At 42.9% G+C, this 13,601-nt stretch overlaps 1 protein-coding gene across 2 annotated transcripts in view; it reads left to right on the top strand.

The window, feature by feature from the left end:
- GSTCD (glutathione S-transferase C-terminal domain containing) overlaps positions 1-13,601 on the top strand; it is a 943,165-nt gene that overhangs the window by 210,502 nt on the left and 719,062 nt on the right. The gene's annotated exons all lie outside the window — the stretch shown is intronic.

Raw genomic sequence — 13,601 nt, 5'->3', positions numbered from 1 at the left:
CCTTGCACACACCGTATTTCATATTCCTATTTACTGCATGCCTCTTCCTATGTCTGCTCTCATTTTGCGGGTCTCAACATTTCATTGATGCATTCTGTCTTACCCAGCTCGTAAAATTATTTTCTGGTTCCTCATCGTTGGTTCTTCTCAAGCCTAAGAGTCCCTTCAAGACTTTTCTATTTTTCTGAGTTTCGACATGTGCATTAAATACCCTCTGGCATGACTCATCTGTATTGAGTTTGTGTTCTTGAGAGTTCCTGGTTCACCTACTTGTATTCCTTTTTCCTCTGCATGGTCGCTGCTGATGAGTCTTGATAGAGAGCAACTTCGATTTAGCTGAAGTCTATGTTTTTCAATTTGCATGCAGCAGTCATGATCTTCTCCTTTAGAGGAAAGTTGGAGAGTTTCACCTCCACATCTTGATGTCTATCTTTTTATTAACCATATTTTATTCGTATTTCTGAACATACCATATAAACCGATAATGAGCATGTGTTACATGACATTGTAAATACCATCCGTCATAGAACTGCTCAGTCCCCAGGCGTATTATGCATCCTCGTAGCTCACAACATCACCCCACCTTAACTGGTATCATAGTCAGCATCATTGGTCCAGCAACAGTTAGCCATAATAGTGTACTCTACACCTCCACATTTATTCCAATCAGAACAACATACAGTTGAAACACCACCCCCTCCCCCCATGCTCCGTCCTGTCATACAGCAGTTCTGCATACTTAGAAAAGGATGCTAATGGGCCTCGGCCATACTCTTAACACCTGAAGTAAGCGGCTGAAACTGTACCCCAGAGGCAGACCTGTGGTCTCACTCGTCAGGTAATGGCTCTGCCGTGCTAGCCACCCTTCACTCATTCCCTCTGTCTAGGTATGTCCTTGCCTGCGTTTTGTAGCCTTTCCACTCTGTGGACAAGCTCAGTTTCCATGGGGGAGTCAGCATCAGCCTTTAACCCCTTCGGTGCTCATGACGAGCTCAGCTCGTCATGGCCTATACCTCTCAGGTGCTCATGACGAGATGAGCTCGTCATGACCACACCCGTTTTTATTACGGCCCAGCACTGCAGGGGAATCGCTCCAGCAGCCATGAGGTTAATATGCCTCTGAACAGTTCCAGGATGCAGTCCATCATGTTATTTCCCAGGGTTGCCTCTTTCAGATTTATATTGCAAATGATTTCACATCATGACCTTTTCTTTATGTGTTTACATTTTGTTATAAACTATTTGGTTTGGGATTCTACGTGACAAACAGTGGTTTTGGCCAGTTGTTCAGAGCCTGTTATGCCCCTAATATTCTGTTTGGCTTTGAAGAACCGGAATTACCCACATACTGGGTCTCGGCGGCGGGGGAACTGCCGAAGTCTTCCATACCGTCCATACTTAGTAAAAGCAGACACAGGAGCCTGCGTTTGCAGGAGGAACACAGATTTATTCAATAGCCCGGGCCATGGAACAGAGTCCCAAGCTAGTCAGAGACAAGATAAGGAGGCTGCTGATTTACTCCGCAGCTTACAAGCCTTTTATACTTTTTCATTCCAGTCTTTTGGCTGTTAGTTCATTGTGCAATCAGGGCAGTGTTTGCAGTTGATAATCAGATCCAGACAACGTTTGTAGATGGTGACCTGGTCAAGGCTTGGTACACAAATCATTTTTCACTCGGCTTGATCAAGGCTCAGTCTTTCAGGTCATTGTTCAAACATCTTGATCAAAGCCCGGTCTTTCAAGTCATTGTTTAATCACCCTGATCAAGGCCCAGCAGTCAGACCATTGTCCAGATAACCTGATCACGGTGTCAAGGAGATGGAAAACAAATCATTTACTCAGGGTGTGAGTGTCTCGTGGCTTTCAGTTGAACTGCAAAGAACAGGGGGTTGGGTGTGCGACAGTTCCTGGGCAGAAATGCAGGCTGCAAGATGGCTGTTGTCGTGTTAGTTAGATTTTCCTCAGGCATCAGCAGAAACGAGCAGGTGGGTCGTGTGGAAGTGTTTGACACGAGATGGCAATGAAAAAAACAATGGAGTCCCGGTACAAATGATGCCGATCAGAAGAACACTTTTCCTCAGCTTGTTCAAATCTTTGGTCTGTGTTGCGTAGAGCCTTTCAACCGCTGCCAATAGGGTTGTTCTGGGAAGAGTCTTCTCCCTCTGTTGGCATACAGAAGAATTCAGAGATTAGGGTTGGCTGCTGCTCCTTAGAGTGACAAGGCATGTACCAACACTGAAGGCGGGCTTTTTGAACCACTGCTTGTATTTTCAGGTCACTGATGCAACAGTTAGTGATGGTTCCCAAAGACTCTTTTTGATCTATGGTTGCCTCGTGGCCCCATTCCCAGGTCAGGTGTCTGTTTTTTAAGAATAGGCGCACACTGCGGGATTATGTATTATGCAATATTACCATAAAATTGTGTGAAATTGCACATAATTATGCAAAATGCATCTTGCACTCAAAAACGTGCCCAAGTGATCCTTTTGGGTAAACATTCAACTCGAAAATTTAATTTCAAGTTGATTTCCGGTTGCTCGCATTCAAAACACTGACACCCATTTGGATTTGTAGATTTGCACTCCAGAATTAACGGAGCAGTACGCTCAGGCAACAAATCTGCCTGAAATGTTTCTTGACCGCCCATGTTAAAGGAACTGCTGCTTCTGTTAAAAACACTATTGTTTGTTTTGAGATTTCAAGTTTCACCCCAAAAAATTATAGTCAGTTCAAGTAATAAAATCCACCTGAAATGCTTTGTATGTTAAAAAATTACCCAAACAGTACATCTTGGGTTAAAAATGTCTCCCCGAAATTACGCAAGCTCACGTAATGGCATAATTTCAGTCATTTTTCAAATATTTTGCTACTTGAAATGACCAAAATGAGGCCAATTACTCCAGTGCCATTAGAATTTTTCCCAGGCTTACTTATGAACTCATCCAAGGACAATCATTGCTTCGTAGGGCTTAGTGACATAACTCACCACATGGGATCATTCATTGATGCAGCATGCATTCTATAACATCCCTCTGAGCTGTCAGCAGGCCCTTTGCGAGATGTGGAGGATTGGTAATTCCAGGAGCCATTTGAGCTCTCAGGGATGCCTAGCTACGCCATTGGGGGCCTACTCTTGGTCCGCTGCATCAGCAGCACCATCTTGTTCCCCTCTCCCTGGTAAGATGTTCAGCCCAACTCTGTTGGTGCACCATCCGCCTGACCTTTATTGGGGCCACAAGCCCTAGATGCCTCCTTGTCTCTTTTGGTCACCCCACAGCTCCCTTGCAGCTTTCTCCTTTGGGGATACAATGACACTTGTTCAGTCGGGCCCTGACTGCTCCAACTCGGCCAGCAGGTCCTTCCGAGCATCCTCTCAGCGCTGCACTGTTTCCTGCCTCATCACATCTCCTGAAGCGAGCCTGTTCCACATGGGGCGCTGAGCGCACAGAGCTCTGCCCTGCACCATCTTGGCTTCTCCCCAGACACTGGAGCCACCAACACTTCCTCTGTGTTCCTCTGTGTAGTTCCTGTTACTACCAACACCAGGCTAGGCGCTGTAGAAAAACACTTTGCCCCTCTTCCTCGCCCAGGACCTGTGAAATGACCATGGCAGCCTCTCCCTGAGAACAACTTAAGAGCTTTGCCTTGTGAATCACCCTCTTCTGCTTAAAGGTACAAGTCATGGCAGTAATCTGATCTTTTCTGACCGCTCCTAGCTCTCCCCTGCCCCTGGCACTCCTACCCCAGCTTGTGTTTTCCGTCAAGGTTGTTAGGGTGCACACACCCGGACAGAAAAGCAACGATTATTCACCACATTCTTTGAGCATTAAAAGGGCTGATTGATGGATCAGGCTTTTTATGGGCCTTTAAAGTTGAGACTCCAGAACACAAACTCATTTACACCCTGAAAATTCACATTAGAAAATCCACACTAAAAAAAACACACGAGACAAGGTTCAAAATATAAACCATGAAGGTTTATTTACATTTTAGCGCCTTAACGGTTTCGGGTTCATAACCCTCATCAGCCAGGCTATCTTGAATCCAGTGGCAGAGTGAGCAAGGGACCCACGTGGGGGTGAGTGCTTGCATTGTTCAACACTCCGTCCATCATCCCCTTTGGTTTTGCTTTGTTCGCCCTAAATTGGCAGGGTATGCCCAGACGTGGGTCCCTTGCTCACTTTGCCACTGGATTCAAGCTAGCCTGGCTGATGACGGCTGATTAGCCAGAAACCGGGCCCAGGAGGCTTGTTTCTGGTCCAGGGAAGACATGGCTTGGCAGTTCGGGCTGGACTGTTCCCATGAGGCACAGGGTCAGACTGATTTGCATATGGCCATGTCTGAACTGGGGTGGCGGAGTGAGCTAAAGAATGATGATGGATTAAACCAAGATCTGTTGACTGGGGGTGAATGCTTGCAATTTTCAACACTCCGTCGATCATCCACCTTTGGTTTTGACTAGAGAACATTAACTTCTAAAACTTCGGAAGAGAAAATGTTGATTGATATAGGTAATCATTCTTTCTTCTTTCTTTGCTAAAAAGGCCTATCCTACCAAATGTAATTGGCATAAAGGGGAATGGCAGGAGGATGAAGCCTTAGACATACAGTAGAAGTAAAGTGGGGCAATAAGCTATTAAAAAAATTGAAATAAACAAAATTGGGCAGTGACGTGAACGTCGAAATGGGAAGAGATTTCTTGTTAAAATACCTTTGCTAGAAAAAGGCAGAATTCAATATCAAACTTTCACCTTTCACTCCAAACAACATAACTAAGAGATGCCTTAGTTCAAATAGTCAAGAATATTTTGTAATTTTTAAATTTTAACACAAAACCAGTCAGTGTGAAGGACAGACAACCAAAAGCCATTTTGAGACCCTGCTGTCCTATAATTGTTGTGTTTGTGGTATTGAATTCATTGAGAAAAACCAACATTTGGGTACATGCAAACATATTCTTTTCAACGAAATTTCTTTTGGAAAATGTCACTACTCTTGAACAAGCAAAATGCCGCCAGTCGGCTTCACTGGTTTAATCTACCATAAAAACCTTTGTCATCCTCCCCAAAACATCATCACGATTCATGAGATGTAAAATCACTCAATCCCATCCTTTTCTTGCTCTAAAGGATGGCACTGTGACGGTGTAATGGAAATGCCTACATTGAAATTATGTCCATTGTTATAAAAATAATTGTCCTAAGGTTTTGACCTTGATCTCGTCCTCCCCAAACCCTAAGATTAGATAAATATATTCTCACATGACAAATGAAGACAATATGAATTTTCTATATGGTATTTATTAGGCAAAAACCTCAGTCAACCTTCAGTAGCTTTTGTAAAAAAAAAAAAAAAAGCTCACATTTGCTAATTCCATACCTGTTAAGAAGGTAATTAGACTCAAATGTTGCTCAGCAAGTGCACCTGGAAGGGCTACTTCTAATGTATATACTCAGTGTGGTGAGCTTGCCAACCACCTAGGCGGTGCCTGTCCTGAGACTTTCTAGATGCTGCAGCTGCCGAGAAGGTGGTGTGGGCTAGCAAAGGGACCAAGTGGAGTTCCACTGGTGTGAGAATAAAGTGCCCCTATTTCATCAGGTCCTTGATTATGCATTGGGCCATACGCATGATAATGGAATATTAAAAGGGTGTATTTTCTTTTTCTCACTACCAAATTGTTAATAGCTACGTTTATGATTCATGTAATAGCTTGAATTAATTGTTGGTTTGTGCCATTATTTTTATTTCCTATGACAACAAATGTGAAACTCGTGCTCATCTTTCCTGGAGATGCATCGCATGTATTCAAACGCTGTCCACTAGGAGGCCCTGTTGTGCCACAGAAAGCACCCGGTGGCGCATCTGTGTGTCTGTCAGTTAGGACTGAAGTGGATCAGTGCTGACAAATGGATGTGGTATTTGCAGCTGCACCGCTTAAGTACCACAATGGTACGACGGAGCTCTTTGTGTTCCATCAAAAATAAACACCTATCAATCACCCAGGCCAGCCCGGGGCTTTAAAGAAAGTGTCATGGAAAGCATTTCTCTCGTCTTCCAATTGTGCTCAGGCGCATAACTGGAACTGTGTAAATTATCCGCCAAGAAAAAATAGAAATATACATTATACTGCGTAATGTCAAGTAAAAGTAGCAGAATAAATAATGTGCGACTGATTGGACTTCTTGTGAGAAGCGGTGTTCCTCAATTAACTTGAACTCTGTCTCTAGCTGAAATGTTGCTCAATTTTGAAAAATGTATCTAGCAGGCGCACCTAAACGGCACTATTGTATCACATTATGAGAGACAGGGCCATTACCCTAAACACAAAACCAAAGCTTAATAGTCGTCGGTAGCTCTTGCAAACGCAGCCAATCCCGCATTAAGAAACGTCTGGTCAGAGTCAACGGAAATAAAGCACGGCCACCGCCAGGTGTTCAGAAGAACAATCTAGAAGAAACCGTTGCCTGAGTCAAAGGCGGTTGTTACCCCCTCGTTGCTAAGAGACGCACGTTCCAGAGATCAAAAGGTTTGCTAATGAAACAGTACAGGTGGTGCACGGGCGTGGCATTATGGGTAAATCCAAAATGCGCATAGGTCATAGTTGTGAAAAGGCCTCAGCCCATTCGTTATGCAAGCTATCTGTCTATTCTGTAGTCTACATTTCACCCACCTTCTAAATCAATAGATCCTCCTCTTCTTTGGGTGTAATGCCTCTGTTTAAAAATTATCTGCCTCACTGGCCTTTCCAAGCCGGTCTGCCACATCCTTTCCTTAAAATGCATATATAGCGCTTACTACCCCTGACGCTTACTACCCCTGACGAGGCGTTGAAGTGCTTTTCGGCGAGTAGCACAGTACTCTCGAACTCAATGGATTTCATTAAAAATTGTTAATTTGGGCGGTGGAAATGTAAGTCTGTTTGTTGGATTGAATAGGATAAAGGAGAGTAAGAGGAGTCTAGATAGTGTTATTTGGGAGATCAAAGTAGTAACATGAGGTTTGGGATTTGTCAAAGGAAGGCTAGAGGAGGGAATAGTCTGAAAAGGTTATTTGGGAGATCACAGTAGTAAGATGAGGTTTGGCATGAATCAGAGAGTGGAGGTAGAGGATATATTGAAAGAGGCATAGGGTGCGACATAGAGTAGCAAATTGGAGAGAGTTGATCGTTTTTTTATCGTCAGTGGGAGTAAGGTAATACATATATAGATACATAAGTACATACAAATGCATTTGGAAAATTGTAAAGAGATATAAAATTGTATTATATAAAGTCCTACATGTACATGCATGGATAAATATTTGAAACTCAGGCTTTCAAGTGTTGCTGTCCATAAACTATTTTATTTATTTACTTTTAACAATATTTTCTGGGTAATTTTATGTTCTTTTTTAATTTATATTTTTTTATTTTATATTTCCTCAAAATTTCAGTAGTGAAGCACTTATAACTAAACTGTTATGATCATAAATACACATTCGGATAAATAAAATAACAGGAACCAATAATTATATAATCAAATGACTTCCATGTAAACCATGCAATGACATACATATACGTGAAGCATTAAATAATATATATATATATTAGCCATAAGTATTATATATATATTTATATATTTTTAAACCATAAGTAGTGTATACATTTGTAAAAAGAAATGCACATATGTTAATACATACCTGTAATCAAATTATACATGTTTATATACACAGCCAAATGCTGTACTTTTGTGTTTTGAGTATGGTGGTCATATCGGAAAGAGCCAACTCTTTGATAATCTTCTGAATATAAGATGGCTATCTGTGGATCTTATCTTTAGGAGGGTAATGAATTCCATAGTTTGGCTGCTTGAACAGAGAAAGATGTACCGTCCATGGGTATTTTCTTGCATGCTTGGGTTTTGAGGAGGGGCGCCAACATGGAGCAGAGGTTCTTTTTTTTTTTTTAAACACATTTTATTGCCTTTTACATGTGATATGGCAGGGCCGCTCTCCGGAGCAGAGTTCCTTTTGTTGTTTATATTTGTTGATTTTTTTTCTGATGAAAAGTGGTCCTATTCCATGTTTTGATTTGTGGGTGATACAAAAGAGCTCAAAGGTGGATCTTGCAACTGGTTACCAATGTAGGGCCCTCAAGGCAGGGGAGATGTGGGCTTGTGGCTTCACATGTACGCAGGCAGCAGAGGTTTGACTTCATTGTAATCTTTTGATAGTTGATAAAGGTGATCCGTGGTAGAGGCCATTGGCGTAATCAAGTTTAGACAGTACAAGAGAGATAGCGGCTTGGACCTTGTGAGGCGATCCTAAGTAGGGAAAGATGCATCACAGAGTTTTCATATTAATGAATCTTGATCTTGCTAACTTATGCACTTGGGCATTCATTGATAGCTTGGAGTCTATGTTAATTCCAAGGACTCTTACTTCCTTGGAAACTTTAAGAGGTGTCCCCAGATCGTCTTGAATCGTCATTGTCATATGTAACACACTAACCAACTGTACTTCAAATCGCACTGTTTATAATCTGTTTGCTATCCTGGTGATTTAACTAGCAGGCTGAAAACCTTCCCCAAAAGGTGTGTATTCTCCCCCGCCCACTAATCACACCTTTAATAATCGCTCCTCTTATACCACCATGTATCGCTTCTGACACCTTGTCATGAGATAGGAAAAATGCACTGCATCTTGCCTACACCAGGACATAATTTTTGCAGTTCTTCTTTGTTACGTTTGCCCCCTACTGCTCTATTTGTAAAAACTTAAGTTCCCTAAAAACTTCCTTGCCTTCCTAGTTAAGGATGGCAACTTAAATTTTTTTTTCGCTTGTCTCTTACCCCCCTATGTACAATTAGCAATGCTGTGTTTATACTGCTTCAGGTTTAGTGTATCTACTCCAATATCACCAAGTTCCTTTGTACTTCTTTATAATTCCACGTACTGACAGTCCTCGCTTTGCCAACTTCATAATAAATTAATTGGAAGCGGGCCGCAGCTGACACCAACTCCTATCCTCTCCTGCTGACCTCTGATCCTCCACTTCCTCAAACAGGGTTCCCAGCTGCATATCGTGGACTTAGTATATTGCTCAGTATCCACCAGCCAAGCCTATGGGTCAACTGTATCCTGTGAGATCACCTTCTCACTTCTACGCCTCAAGTCTCTCTTTAGCTCCCACCTCTTCAAGATATCAGTGCTTCTTAGCCCCTCTTACTGTTACTTTGCTGATAAACATAGTTGATCTTGTATCTCCTTTATTTGTGGATATTGAGCTGCAAAGCACTAACCATCTATCGGACAGATCCCTCTTAAAACGAAAATGTTCAGGGACTTAAAGAAACCCTCTGCAGGCCCTGCTCAACTAGCAAACTACCAAAGATCTCCCTTGTACCCTACCTGCCCAAAGTAATGGAAATGACATGAATAAATAACTCTTACCATCACAACTCACATCAGCTCCAAGACACTACGTAATCAGGTTTCCTGCCAAACCACAGCACAGAGACTGCCCTCATCGCAGCAACCGATGACCTCAGGATGATCCTTGACCGTGGAGACAAAGCAGCCCTTATACTACTTGACCTCTATGCCACCTTTAACACACTCTACCACCCTACCCTGATCAAAAGACTACACAAGACAGGGATACAAGATTCTGCCCGCAACTGGATCTGTTCCTTCCTCATAGGAAGAACATATAAGATCAACCTGCCCCCATACACATCTAAGACCAAAGATCTTGTCTGTGGAGTATCCCAAGGATCATCCCTCTGCCCAGCGCTAGCCAACATTTGCATGACTTCACTAGTGCACCTCATCAGATCATACAGCATCAACACACTCTCCTACGCATATGATACCCAACTGATACTAATCCCTAACGGACAAAACCTCTATCACAAAACCAACTTTCCCACATGTATGACTGATGTACACTCATGGGTGAAAAACAACTGCCCTTAAAATAAGCATGGATAAAACTGAAGTAGGGATCTTCAGAAAGAAAGCATCCACCTGCGACTCCGTCTGATGGCCAACTAACCTCGTACCTACCCCCACCACCAACATGAAAAATCTGGAAATCATCCTGGATGACAATCCTGTAAACACAGTGACCTCTGCCTGCTTTCACATCCTCAATATGCTACGAAAGATGTTAAAATGGCTTCCTGAGAACACAAACAAAACAGTTACTTAGGCCTTGATCACCAGTAGACTCTATTAAGACTACACACTGTATACAGGAATCTCTAAGAAGTTACTCAACTGGCTCTAGAGTATTCAAAGCACTGCAGCAAGACTCATACTCAATCTCACTCACCGTACCCATGTTAGCCTACACCTCAGAGAATTGCAATGTTGGGTATGTTTGTGGATCCTAATCCACAACCATACCAAATTCAAACTGCTCACACACATTCAAAGCTCTACTTGACATCGGCCCTTCATACATGAACAGCTGCATAGACTTCTGCACCCACCACAGGCACCTGTTCTCAGCAGGACTCTCATTGGCAAGCATACCATGTATCCATAAAGCCACAGCCGGAGGCCACGCCTTCTCTTATCTCTTCCCCCAAGCATGGAACGACTTCCCTCACCACTTCAGAACCTCCTTTTCGTTTCTCGAATTTCTCAAGAAGCTGAAAACCTGGCTCTTCGACAACCTCTGGGCAATAGCTAACTGCCCACCTGCTAAGCCCCTAAATACCCTCACAGGTGATTAGTGCGCTATACAAGAACTTAGAACATAAGACAACTAGACTGGAGCCACACCTGAGATCCTTTTCCACTATCTTGCCTACTACCTCTCAACCTATGTTGCCTGTACATTACCCCAAGAGTCACCTCAACCGGATTCCCTTAAAAGACTATGTCCTCCAAGGAGGATGGAGTCAACCCTTAAATCATACCGTGCCAGTGTTGCCCTCATGGCTCTTGTCCTCTGTAGTCTCTCATTGTTCCCATTTCCTAGGCTTGCCTTGTGCCTGACCATGAGGCATCTCTGCATCAATCTACCATCAGTTTACTAGTGGCATCTATTTCCGAGCTTGCAACTACCTGACTCCGAATCTGCCCCACCAATTATGACTGTTAAAAATGAGATGATGCTCCAGCTACTCATGAATCATCTGGACTTGGAGTTAGCCCTTCCTCTGCAAGTTCAAGCCCAGAGCTTGTGTCATATGTGTGCTTACCGCATATTCTATATCAACTAAAAAACCTTACCCACTGCTGTTTTAGTTCTTTCCCTGCCAGTTGTGTTATCTCTTCACTGAGAAAACCTGCTGAAGCGGACTAGCAGATGTTCCTTGCTCCGCCATCGTTATGCCATTCTTCTGTACCTACATCCTGCGCAAACTATCCAAACTGCCATATATACTTACTCTATCTGAAAATGTTTGGTGCTCCCATTCCTTTAATGAACTATTAGCCACCTGGATACCCATTTTCCTTGACTATCTTTATTCCTGCTGCTCCCACATACTCTCCAGTCTTCCATTGTACTCTGGTCCTGAGATGAACTCCATCGCATTCTTTCATAGAGAGTGTTGTTTCTGGCCAGATATCTCCAGGTAACTGCCTGTGTTAGGCAAAACTAAAGATGGTATTGCTGCTACATTTGTTGTTTGCCCCTCAACTACCCTGATCCAGCTTTCCTTACCTAATTGATCGACTTTCATAGTTTGTTTTGCAGGAGCCTGACGTGCTAGCCCTTATTGACCACACAGTACCGGACATGTTCTTGTCATTCCCATATTCTCACCTCATTACTTAAAGTAGAAGCCATTATCCACTTTCCTTTGCTGCTACCGTCACCTCTTTCATACCTCAACTGGTCCCTGTTTTGGGCTTCAGGTAAACCCTTGAAGTAATGTCAGTATTTTACTCCCTGGTGCTAGACGATGGGATTAAAATCCATTCTAAAACCCCAAAAAATAATTCTCTGCCCTACGGGAAGTATTTGAAGTGGGAAAAAGTGAGAAATATATGTTAGATTTGCAAACCATTGATAATTATTTTAAGCAACTGACACTACTTTTCTAGCTGGAAATTCACATGAAACAAAGTATTTATCACATTTAAACCCCTTCTGAGATCAGGCAACAGCTGTGGTAGCGCCACGCCTTGTGGTACGTGACTGTTGATGCCTAGGATTGGAACATCTCACTAGGGCAGTCCGGGTAAAAACTTGTATGGAGTTCTGTTTATTGCTTACTTCCTATTTTTTATGATGGTAAAATCTGCATCATTATAGGTGTACCACAGTGCATAGCATCAACCAGTGAATCCAGACCCTGATGTTCATTTTGCACCACCCATCCTCTTCCTTGGCCAAGTAGGCCTGATCTTCTCCGCATACCTATCAAACGCCATTCCTTAAAATGGAGCTGTTCTTTCATAACAACAGCACAGCATTTGGATAACGACACTCTTTTCTGTGAATTTCTTCAACATAATGTTTGCAAAACGTATCAATGCCAGTGTAATGGTGTGGGCACTCGCGGACTGTCGTAAATCTTTTCTACCCTTCTCACCTTTTAATTTTCGTGTAGTCATTTTATGGCCTTGACAACATTTCTTCTAAACGTCCTCTCCATATTGGTCTAATTCGGCATGCTATTTCCATGTAAGGTAAGATTATACTTTCATCTTACCACTACTCCCTCTGTGACTTGTCTCCTAATATGTTCTGCCAGTCGCATCCTTAAGCCTGCTGTCCTCTCAGGCAGTTTTTCCCAGTCATATCCCAATGCAACATTTTCCATTCTTCCTCAGCACTAGGTCTCTTGAACCATAGCGATGTCTGCAGTTTTCCTGTTGCATCGCGTGTTCCTCCCATTGACTTTCATCTGATCCCTTACATGCCTTCACCCCAGCTCTCCTGGCATTCCACCAGTGTATTAGTTGCCTCTTTCTCGACTGTGCCTTGCTGCCACTAATCCTTAGGCACATCCTCTTTCCCTCCATCTTGTGCTTCTCCTTACTTTTCATGTTTTTAACTGCGTGGGATGTCTAGGCCATTCTCACAGATAGATGGCGACTTCCATCGTTGCTGTATCTGCCCTAGTCCTTTATCCTTATTAGCGGACACTCACCTGACTTCTTTTCTTCTCTTCACCCCTCATCATGTATACAGTAATTTTCTATTGCCTGTGCAAGCTTGTGAGCTTGTCAGGTGGACTCCGTCATACCTCTATCCCCTACCTCATCTTCACACTTTCCTTAGCCGCTCTTTCACTGTGTGAAGGGAGGCAGTATCGTAGCCCTCTCCTGGATCCTTTTTTCCTTGCACCATCCAGCCACACCCTATTAACCACCTTCATTTGATGTTTTTGTCCTCACTCTGGTCCCCATAAGCCTCTGTTCTTCTTTGCATCATTGTGGAGTTTTTGCCCCAACATTCTAAGTGCTCCCAAGCATTCCTTTCTCCACATCATTTTCAATGTTCTAACATATGTTGCACCCCTCCCTTTCTTTGTATTCCATGACCTTGTAATCCAGATTTCTTAGAGTGTATGTCTCTCAAGGGCCAAAACATATGTCACTCAAAATCAAAACCAAATGAGCAAGAGAGCTCAAAAGCCTTGTAATGATAAATACATTTC

The sequence above is a fragment of the Lissotriton helveticus genome, chromosome 2_1 (genome assembly GCF_964261635.1).
Source record: "Lissotriton helveticus chromosome 2_1, aLisHel1.1, whole genome shotgun sequence".
Taxonomy (NCBI): Eukaryota; Metazoa; Chordata; class Amphibia; order Caudata; family Salamandridae; genus Lissotriton; species Lissotriton helveticus.
The sequence above is the reverse complement of the archived record's forward strand: the minus strand, read 5'-3'. Positions and strand labels throughout refer to the sequence as shown.